This window comes from Perna viridis, chromosome 3 (assembly GCF_037379345.1).
Source record: "Perna viridis isolate PV_CMFRI_1.1 ecotype Kerala chromosome 3, ASM3737934v1, whole genome shotgun sequence".
Taxonomy (NCBI): domain Eukaryota; kingdom Metazoa; phylum Mollusca; class Bivalvia; order Mytilida; family Mytilidae; genus Perna; species Perna viridis.
In genome coordinates, this window is record NC_142447.1 from 4357444 (window position 1) to 4368929 (window position 11486).

Below are 11486 nucleotides of genomic sequence, written 5' to 3' on the forward strand. Positions count from 1 at the left end.
ATAATTCTAAATCATCTTCCAAATATACAGGGGAAGATGTTTACAAAATGTTGGAATTTTGAATCGACAACATATTTGTCCAGTGTGGTGGACTTGTTTTTCAACAAACGGTCGGCATTCCAATGGGAACAAATTGTGCTCCTTTACTTGCTGACATATTCCTTCACTCTTATGAGGCTGACTTTATAGCTGATCTGATCCGAAAGAAAGAATATCGTTTGGCTAGATCCTTTAATCTCAGTTTCCGCTATATAGATATAGCGTCATCATGAACTCGTGGATCGTTATGGTGTATCCATCTGCAACATGAAAACTTATTTATTCAGCGTGTCATAGTTTTCCTTTCCTCGTTTGTCTACCCCGGACTTGACTTTTTATTAGCAACTCGACGGGTGTTTCTAGAAAAGCATAGGACACTTACCCTACCGGTGCACCTGGTCCATGCTCTCAGTTTTTAGTGGAGTCCTAGTGGGTCTTTTGTTTTTCTTACTTTGTGCGTATGATTTAGTTACTTTGTGTTCTTTGTTGTGTATGTCTGTTTTCCATGTCTGGTCTTTGTCCCTGGATTGCATTCTTTTGATTACCGCTATAAACTTGGTTCCCTTGATTACTCTTGCATAAATGTTCCTTAAGGAATCTTGCACAAAAGTTGTGTTGAGATTTTTGATCCATCAAAAAACATGGCCGCCGTGCACTAAAAATAAAACATAGGGGTCAGACAGTAGTTTTTTGCATATATCTCCAAAACCGTTAGGTTTAGCCAAATTCTGATAAGTGTTTGGCATGATCAGATCTATCTGTGGTCATTTTTTTTCATTTTAATCCATTAAGCCATGTTGGAGTTATTGCTCTTTTTTTCGACGATTTTTGCTATTTCTAATGTTATTTCTGTAAAAAATCTTCTCCTTGGACACTACTTTACCAATAGGAATCAAACTTGGTGTGAATGTTCCTTGGGGTATCTTGGACAAATTTTGTGTTTAGATTTTTGATCCGTAAAAAAACATTGCTGCCGTTACTAAAAATAAAACAGGGATCAGAAGTACAGTAGTTTTTCGCATATATCTCCAAAACCGTTAGGTTTAGCCAGATTCTGACGTGTGTAAAAGAATTCAGCATGATGAGATCTATCTGTGATCAAATTTTCATTTCAATCTGTTAAGCCACATTGTCGTTATTGCCCTTTTTGTGTTTTTTTCCTTTTTTAATGTTATTTCTTTCACAAATCTTCGCCTCTGACACTACTTTATCAATTGGAACCAAACTTGGTATGAATGTTCTTTAAGGTATCCTGCATAGAACTGATGTGATGATTGTGGGGAATTTTGATCTGTCAAAAAACATTGTTGCCGTTACTAAAAATAGAACATAGGGGTCAGACAGTAGTTTTTTTTTGCACATTATATCTCCAAAACTGTTTGTTATAGCCAAATTCTTTCAATTGCTGAAATGATCCTTATTATAAGGCCTACAAAAGTCTCCAGTGATGCTTGTAAGAGTTATTGCCCTTGAAAGATGAAAAATGACTTTTTTTTCTTTTTTTTTTAGTTTTCAGCCAACATCTTCAAAACTATAATAGATGGAAAGAAACTTTCAATTGCTGAAATGATCCTTATGCTAAGTCCTACCAAAGTCTTCTGAGTCCAAACTGTTAGACAACTTCTTTTTTTATTTATTGCCATGGAAAGACAAAATTTAACAAGGTGGGCGATTCAGGCTCCTGGGAGCCTCTTGTATATGTTTTGGAATCCTTTTTTCTGTAATGGGTCTCTTTTTGTCAATGAAATCACGACAGTGGCTGAAATTGACCTAGGCATCATACGAAGTCTTGCCTCGTTGTTAAGCAGATATCATATTTTACAGTAGCACTCACAAGCATCCGCGATCAAGTTTCTAGGAACAGACCATAGTCAATGGAGATGATTAAACGTGAAATGGAAAAGATTAAGAATAACCATAAAATTCACAGTTTATCAAAACAAAACCGGCATTCAAGAGAAATTTCGCGCATCTTTTTATTCCTTATAACTAGTTCGCACTATTTGATGACTTGTTTTATCAGACTGTTTGATCACGTAGTGACAATTGAAAAGTCGCCATTCAGTCCCATGCGTATGAATTTCTCACGTGACTGCTGAAGTTGAAGGGGATGCCGTTCGAGAAACAAATTTACTAATTTTAAAAAGTGGGTAACTTCACAAAAACATCCCCTAATTTAGACAACATTCTTTCTTCATAGATCCTGAGTTGCGAAAGTTTTAATTATCTGAAGTTTTTTCTGCATCTGTGGCCCACGTTAATTAGTACCTTTGCGTCACCCTTCACCAGATGAGCATCATGCCAAATTTTGATATATCCTTAAATTTGCCTGATTATTCCAAGATGTAAATCTTAAACATCCTTAGAGACAAATGTTCTTGTGTGAAAATGTAATGCCGAATTGCGGAAATATGATGCTGCGTATGTGAATATAACAGGTTTCTTTTATAATATAAGTGTGGATACAGACTGGTATTGCTCGAGGGGCAAGTATGGACGCAGATTGGTATTGCCCGAAGAGCAAATTTGAACATACATACGTTTTGTCTTGAACGTGTTTGCATTTTCTTGAAAACTTCTCCGTTTATTGATATCAATAATTGATATGCACATGCTGATAAATATCCATTAACGTGTGTTACTAAACATCTAAATTGGGAACAAATTCCACTATAGACTGTCATAAGACGTCATATACATATTACAATGCTTCTTTCTTGAAGGTGTACTTACATTGATGTGTTGAACTTGCTATGTCATGTTAAGGATTGGTCACTTTATATAGATTAGATTGATAAAATTCTGGACTCTCGGGTTTTTTTAAGATTAACGGAAACCCACAGTGTGGTATCTGTCAGTTATATTGATGGCCTTTATTTTAAAATGATAGGGGCCATAAACTCAAAATCAAATGAGAGCATTTCTTTTACGCCTCAGATAATCGTCAAATTTCAAAATAGGGTATAAAAGGAAAGTTCGTGGAACGAATTCAAACGTATTTTAACACAAGCTTATTGTTTGAAATGGTTAATATCAAGTTGAATTCTTTGATTTATTTTTAAATTAAACATTCTGATTACAAAGGCCATTTAAAAAAACCGCACACACCAAAATTCACGATGCATCGTTGCAGTGCACCAGTTTGCGTTATATTCAGATTTGATGTCGGTTTACATGAAACACCTTGATAAATGAACACAAACTCTTTGACATATTGCATATTGTTATTGAACTACAAGGCGTAATACTACCATTTCATGTCTCCATTACTTTCTATGTCAAATTCAGCTATTTATAAGGCTCATAGCAAATTTTACATGAGTACAGATGGTGATGGAGGGGTTTCATTATGATGGACACCCTTTATTTTAACTCTCATAAAAATATCAACATACCTTTAAGCTATATGCCTTCTAAAAAAAGAACCGTGAAGTTAAAGTAGTCAGATGCAGAAATCACTACTTTCGTTTTGAAATTTAGTCATATCAAGGACATAGAGTTTTTGTCCAGAATTATTTTACCCTATACTTAGAAAAGAAACTGATGTTTTAAGACTTCTTCCGATTCATTCAGCTTTCAGATGATACCAGGTTTTTTTATATCTCTACTTAACTATGAGAAAAACGAGATGCAATCTTAGGACTACTTCATGTCATTTCGAACTACTTTCTTATATGTGCAGGCGAATGTTTCCCGAAACAGGGGTATTACACCTCTAACTACTACTTGGCCTTTCCCAGTTAGTAAATTTTCAAGTCGAAATTTATTTTATCGACCTCCAGGTCGAATCTGTCCGTCACAAAGTAATCAAGGGAACCAAGATTCTAGCGGGAATCAAAAGAATGCTATCCAGGGACAAATACCAGAAATGGAAAACAGACACTCCCAAATGATACATACAAAGTAGCAAAAGTAAATGAGCAACTAGGACTCCACTAAAAACAGGGAGCATGGACCAGATGAACCGGTAGGGTAAGCGTCCTCTGCTTTTCTAGAGACAACCGCCGAGTTGCTCATAAAAAGTAATTTCCAAGGTAGACGTAAGAGAATGGAAAACTATGACACGTTGAACAAATCTGTTTTCATCATGCATCATTCATCGTTGAAATAAACATGTCCAAATATATATGTCCCTCTCAACTAGCTACATTTCTCAGTTGCTACGCTTTATAGCCCTAGTGCTACAAGTAATCGCATAGACACCTATGTGTCATGTAAAAGCACTTAGTTTTTCGGCACCTAGTTCCAGAGACACATACATTAGAATGATTATTTCAAAAGCAATATCACCAGACCACAGACTGACATAATTTCCGAGAAATGCATTTTCGATAAGCAAAATTTGTGAAAAATGTCTCCTTGGACAAACGTTGTATACTATAGTACTTGTTTTGTAACTGTATAAAATATATCCAGAGGCGCTGCCAGTATCGTTTGGTTTCAGAACCAACCTAACGTGAATATACATTCAGCATTTCAAAACACTGTCATTGACTTTTCTTTAGAATCTCTGTTTCATTAAAGCCTGTAAATATTCACAATTTAATTAAACTTAGTTATTTTACTTATGTAGTATCAATGTCTTGATACTAAACAAAACTTTCATCCTTTTAACGGAAAAGCTATTCATCCATATTTGTCTATCTGCAATTATAAGAAAAGAAAAAAGAGTAGGCATTTATTTTTAATACTTTACAAAAATAATCAAAAATGTTTTTTTACATACATGTAGTTGTATATCAATGCCTGCATTTGTTGATTGAGTGTATGGTGTTACTCTACATCTATAATCATATACAGTAAATCTAACTGTGCAATTCAAAATCAATGTCTATCGAATATTCTAAGAAAAACATCATCTAACATCACTATGGCTATAAAACATTTTCAAAGAACATTGCATGTGCAATGTCTTTTATCTTGCATGGATATATGTGTACAGTATCATAATAAAGTGAGCTCAGACCACCGCCATCAAAACAAAAAAATATCTCAAGCGCCGAATCCCAAAAGAAATTTGGTCGTGGACTATGTCTAAAATTATTACAATGTAGTTGTGTAGTCTTTGCATAGTTGGTTTTCATTGTATTCTATGTTTGGTGTCACTATAATGACTTATTGCATTTCAAAAGGTTTGAATAAAAATAAATCCATACCTAGAGATCCTACAAAATTTCAGAATGGTGATCGGAAACATAACTTAATTTTTTTTCGGCCTTGGAGATTTCTCATCAATGGACTGACCTGCACCCCTATCTGTCTTACATGCACTTGAAACTGTTGATTTTATCCCTAAAAGTATTTTGTTGGGTCAAATGTACATGCGAATGGTTGATTTTCGTGTTTCTACAATTGAGATCATTGAACAATGGTATACAGATACAAATTTGTCATAACGTATGTTATATTATCAAACAGAGGTAGCACAAAAAAAATAATAAAAATAAATGGTCTACAAATACAACTTATAAGAAAAAAACAATAAATACAAATATGAAATTAATAAATTGACATGTGCATTTTAAGAGAAAGAAAGATGATGAAGTGGTTGTATCAAATAAAGCGACATTAAAAGACAGGTATAGAGATGTTTAGTGTATTCGTGAGAATTTCCCTTTTTATTGTCGCACAATATTTAAAGGACAAAATAAACTTTTTCAGCGGCTTATAAATTGTTTGTACAAGTAGATTTCATTTTAACACATTCCATTTCGTGTATATGAAAAAGGACTAAGTAATTCTTACATAATACCCATTTGTGTCAATTAGAGTTATTTTGAAATTTTAAAGCATTTAATGCATTTTTCCTATCCTATTTGAACATATATGTAATTCACTGTATTTCATAATCCTTTAAGTTGGCATGGTTACGTATCTGTCAAAACATTATTTTGTTTGCATATTATAATAAGGGACAGTTCGGAAATCCGATAGATAAGGTACGGACGCCGTATTGTACTTGCCAGACTTTCTATTGGAATATTTCCGCTGGTTTTGTATGGAAAGCCATATGTATTTGTGAACTTGAATTATAATATTGTATGTTATTTTACTGAAATTCGGACTACCAATAACGACATTTTGTGGATACATGGTAGTAGATTTTGGAACCTTTGCAGTTTATTATATTCAATATAACATTTAACTTATGATTGTGTTTTTCATTTTAACCTGTACCGCTAGTTTCCCCGCAGTTTCACATTGCGTTATTATTTTCAATTCTATTGAAAGAACACAATTTCCTTAATAGTAAATTCAATTGCATACAAACTTCTCGCATAAAATAATAAAATATGCAGATGACGAAATCGCTACTGCATTGACATTCTTGGTCGTAAATCTATTATGTACTATTTGATTGGAGATAATTTCAACAGACAGTACGCATCTCGATGGTCACATATTGTGAACCTCTGTTTGCAGATCTTTTCCTACAGTTCTTTAAAACATACTACATCAAAAAAAAAACATATTTCGACAAGAACACAAGTTGGCACAGTCCTTAAATTTCAGCTTTTTGGGGAAGACACGTCAAGTTCAAGTTGAATATAATAAGAAATATCGTACGAAAAATAAATTTGTTGACATAATGGATATAATTGTTATCTGTTTGTCAGGAAAATTGTATTTTTTTTTTTTTATCAAAATCTTGATTTCAGTGGGGGGGGGGATTTAGACGTAATTTCTGAAACCTTGGTCTCAAACCCTGTCAACTCTTCAAATTTAGGATTGTTGATGTAGAAAATACCACCTACTGTCGTAGTGGCATTAATTATATGTGGATACCTAAACATTCTAATGATTTACTTCAAAAACTAAAATCCCGCAGCTTTTCGGAAATAAATTCTCTCCAAACTTTTTACTTCTCCACTCTTTACATTGTATTGCCACATGTTAAATTGGAATCTCGTTTGAAAAGAATTATTCGTAAAATCGAAAAATTATGTTGTTAATGGTTACAAATCCACATATTTTTTCTAAAACATAGCAAACGGACAAAGTGTGCTACACAGAAAGGCGGGTTTGCAATAAGCTTGATTTCCTCATTGATAACATATTTGTCACATTTTGAGGAGCTATTTTTCAACAGCAAGTTGGCATTCCAATGGGAACTAACTGTGCTTCTCTCCGAGGCGAATTGTTTTTTATATTAATACGAGACTGAATTTCTTTATATCATTAACGAGCTGTACCATTCTTCCTACTCATATTACTTGTTAATCAAAGTATACACATTTTATGTCTTGTCTACGTTGCACAATGTTCAAGTCAAATTATAACATATTGTTTTGTTTTAAAACGAGAAGTTTGCTTGATTTTTAAGAAGACAACTACAGTGTATAGGTGTTTTCAAAACTACTTATTGAAAACTTATATTCATAAGATACAAATCGCTTGTTTCTCATTTTTTAACCGGGAAACCTGACCGCAAACCATAGTGGTGCACCGTGTTGGGAAAATGCCACGTTCCTCGCACGTTAAAGAACCCTACTGTGGTATTCTCCCAGAGTAGGAACCATAGGGCTCCGCCACAGGAGACTAAATTGCCCGACCCTACCCACCTCTCCCTATTTCCAGTGGCAATCAAAATTTGTCGACCCCATTGTCCTTGTGTCCCATCCCTTTTTCATTTCATCATCATTTCATGTTCATTGTCATCAATTTCATGTTCATCGTCTGAATATAGCTGAAATATTGCTGCTCGGACGTTAAACCCAAACAAACAAACAAACAAACAAACATTTTCCGCACTCTCATGCTTTGAAAAGTCTCACGTGTTTTAATTATCAATGTATTTTTTTTATGTTCTTGGAATCTTTTTACTCTAATGGGTCTTTTTTTTTAATGACAAATTTCACCACAAATTTTCAAAATAATCAAAATGCTTTTAGGAAAATTTTGATAACTCAAACAACATTATGAAAATGAAAGAGTACAAACTGTGAAATATGCCATCCTAATCGCCAACTTTTTTTGCTGATGCAAACCTGAAAAAAACGATGGTAAAATGTCAATTACCTAATGACACAAATAAATAATATATTTTACACAAATCTTTACAGTGTTCATATACTCCCTTAACGCATGACTAACTCTATCAACCACTAAGGTCTAGATTCCTTCTTTTATTTAGCACATCTGGCCCAAAGGCCCACCTGAATTATTGTCGTAATTTGGCGTCCGTTGTCGTCTGTAAAATTTTTTGAACATCTTTTTCTATGAAACTGTTTGGCAGTTTGAAATACAAAATTGCATGAATGTTTCTTAAGGTATCCTGCACAAAAATAGCGTTTGGGTTTTGATCCGTTCAAGATTATAGATAACCGCCATACCTACTTATAGAACATAGTAACTAAAATCATACATACAATGTAACAAAAGCAAATGAGCAACTCGGACTCCACGAAAAACTGGGAGCATGGACCATGTGCACCGGTAGGTTAAGCGTCCTCTGCTTTTTTTAAACACCCAACGAGTTGCTCATTAAATGTAGAGTCTGGGGTAGACGAAAGAGGAAAGGGAAACTATGACACGTTGAACAGATCAGTTTTCATGGTGCAGATGGATACACCGTAACGATCCACGAGTTCATGATGACGACCATAAAACTTCTGTAGTGATGACTTCAATCATGTAGCAACATACCATGTTCCAGAAGCCTATTTGTTAGAATTCGAAGTTGTAGGGCGCCCCCTTGTTCGAGTTATCGCCTTTGAAAAACAAAAACAATTCATTTTTGCAGTTTTTAGCCAAAACTTTCAATAAATGAATTTATCCTAATAATTTAAGGCTTATAAACGTTTCTTTTTGTTCGAAGTTATAGGACGATACCTTGTTAGAGTAATTGCCCCTGAAACGCGGAAAACGACGTGGTTTTGCAGTTTATAGGTAAAATCTTGAAAACCATAATAGATAGGAAAAAACTTTCAGTTGATGAAATGATCTTTACGATAAGGCCTACAAAACTTTCCATTGGTCGAAGTTGTGGGAAGACTCTTCGTTCGAGTCAATACCCTTTAAAGCGAAAAAATGAACCTGGTAAGCGATTCAGGCTCCTGGGATCCTCTAGTTTTCAATAGACACTCATTTGCAGTGAAATACTGAAGTGTTAACGTTCTCCACATAAAGATATTTGTCCACTAATTAAAGATACATAGCATAATGTAGGTGACTGTAATGTATTGGACGTACTCACCAAAAAATAGCAGTCAGTTCAGCCACTAATACTACTATAACAAGAAAATTTGTTTATTATACAAGGGAAACAAGGGAAGTAATCGTTTGAATATTGGCACTAAATATGAAGTTATTTCTTGGGTGTGGACACCTTTTCCTTGCCAAAAAATATGACCACAAACTACAAACTAACCAAAAAGTTCCAAATTTGACAGAATATCTGGATATTGGTAAACTACGAGGAATTTTTTTAGTTTATCTATTATAAGAAGTGTATGTTCTCTAATTTGTGATGGATTCGAGTCTCCAAATTCACAATTAAATAATTCAATACTTCATGATTAATTTTCGGTTGTATATTAGGCCAATAAGACCCTTTATCGCCCCTCCTCTTTTCAATCCATATTTAAGAACAAATAAACGAGATATTGTGAATATCATTCCTTTACCTTAATTGTAGTATGAAGCATGGATTTTTTTTACTTTGGAATGTGAACTATACTAATTATGCTTGTTTTTATGCATGTTTACGTTTTTATGCAAGGAAAAACATACCATTTCCGAACATTTTTTGTCTTGGAAAATGAATCTATATGGTAGTCCTGGGGCGTGGCTCCCTAAACGCAAAAACGCAGTTGCGTACACAGAAAAATCAGCAAAAATAAAAGAACGTCTTTGCTGTAGAATACCAGTCTAAGGTGGTACATTTTGATTTTAAATACTTATTCATCTAAGTTCGGTTGTTCTTTCTTTGACATCATATTTTTTCTTCTATGCCAATAATTTCCATTCCTTTTATATTCTCATATATAATGTCATCCAATACTAAAACCGGAATTATGGATCTCAATCCGCGTACGTTTCTTGATTTACTTTCCTTAAGTTTTATATTGCACAAAGTTCAAAATGGCAAAAAAGAAACAGAAGGTTTTCCTCCACTTTATCCTAACATATATAAGTCGGAGTGACGGTGAAAAGTACAGAGTAATGACATAAAAATGGGGAAAAGTTCACCATTATAATTAACCTACCATGTATAGATCGATCTAATAAAAATAAAATGTATGTTAACCCCATTCCATTAATCCATTCATGAGACGGAAAAATGTAACAAATGGATTATTGCCCAATTCAGGTGTAAAAGAGTAATGAAGGGAACCAAGGTTATAGCGGGAATCAAAAGAATGTAATCCAGGGACAAAGGCCAGACATAGAAAGCAGACATACACAACAAAGAACATTAAGTAACTAAAATAATACATACAAAGTAACAAAAGTAAATGAGCAACTCGACTCCACTAAAAACTGGGAGCATGGACCATGTGTTCCGGTAGGGTAAGCGTCCTCTGCTTTTCTAGATACATCCGCCGAGTTGCTCATAAAAAGTCAAGTCCGGGGTAGACGAAAGAGGGAAGTAAAACTATGACACGTTGAATAAATCAGTTTTCTTGTTGCAGATGGATACACCGTAACGATTCATGAGTTTATGACGACGACCATGAAACTTCTGTAGTGATGACTTCAATCTTGTACGTATGAGATATTTATTACATGAAAGATGCAAGTTTGTTTCGTAGGATCTTCGAGTCATGTTCTCGGTTTCGCTGGCGTATGTCCGTCTTCCTGTTGCATTTACTTTTTTACGTCTGTCCCAAGTCAGGATTGTCTGGTCCCTCAATTAGTTTTTTTTTCTACTAAAGTCTTTTTTCATGTTGCTAATAAAGTCTGAAAATGCAATGTAGTACAATGTATTTCGCTGGGCCTGCGTGCAATGTTATCCTTTGTCGTCAGGCTTTCCTCAGCAGAGCTGCCGTTCATTGAAGACACGTTACGTTTCTTGCCGTGGATTAATATTTTTCACCCTGGTTGTTCGCAGCTACAGGCTATCCATAGGTGAAAACAGGGATCGATGTAAAATTGAAAAAAAATCATTGGGCCCTCGTGATAAAGGTAGTCAAAGTCATTAAAATTGTGCGTATCGACAAGACAGCATTTAGTTCAGTCAGAGCCTTAATATACTCATGTATCAGTCGAAGTTCAAACTGAGTCTCATGAAATATATTTTTCTAACAGCAATTGAAGTGCAAGAAAACGGTAATTAGTCCCAGACCCCCATCGTAATGCCACCTCTCCCGAGGTGGGCGCGATCCTAATGATTTGTTTTTGAGTACACATCATTACGCCCCTGGTACATTTACTAAACAAAGAATCATGTATATAAACAGGAAGAGGCTAGAGAAATCGTCACTGGACAAGGAGTTAAAATATTG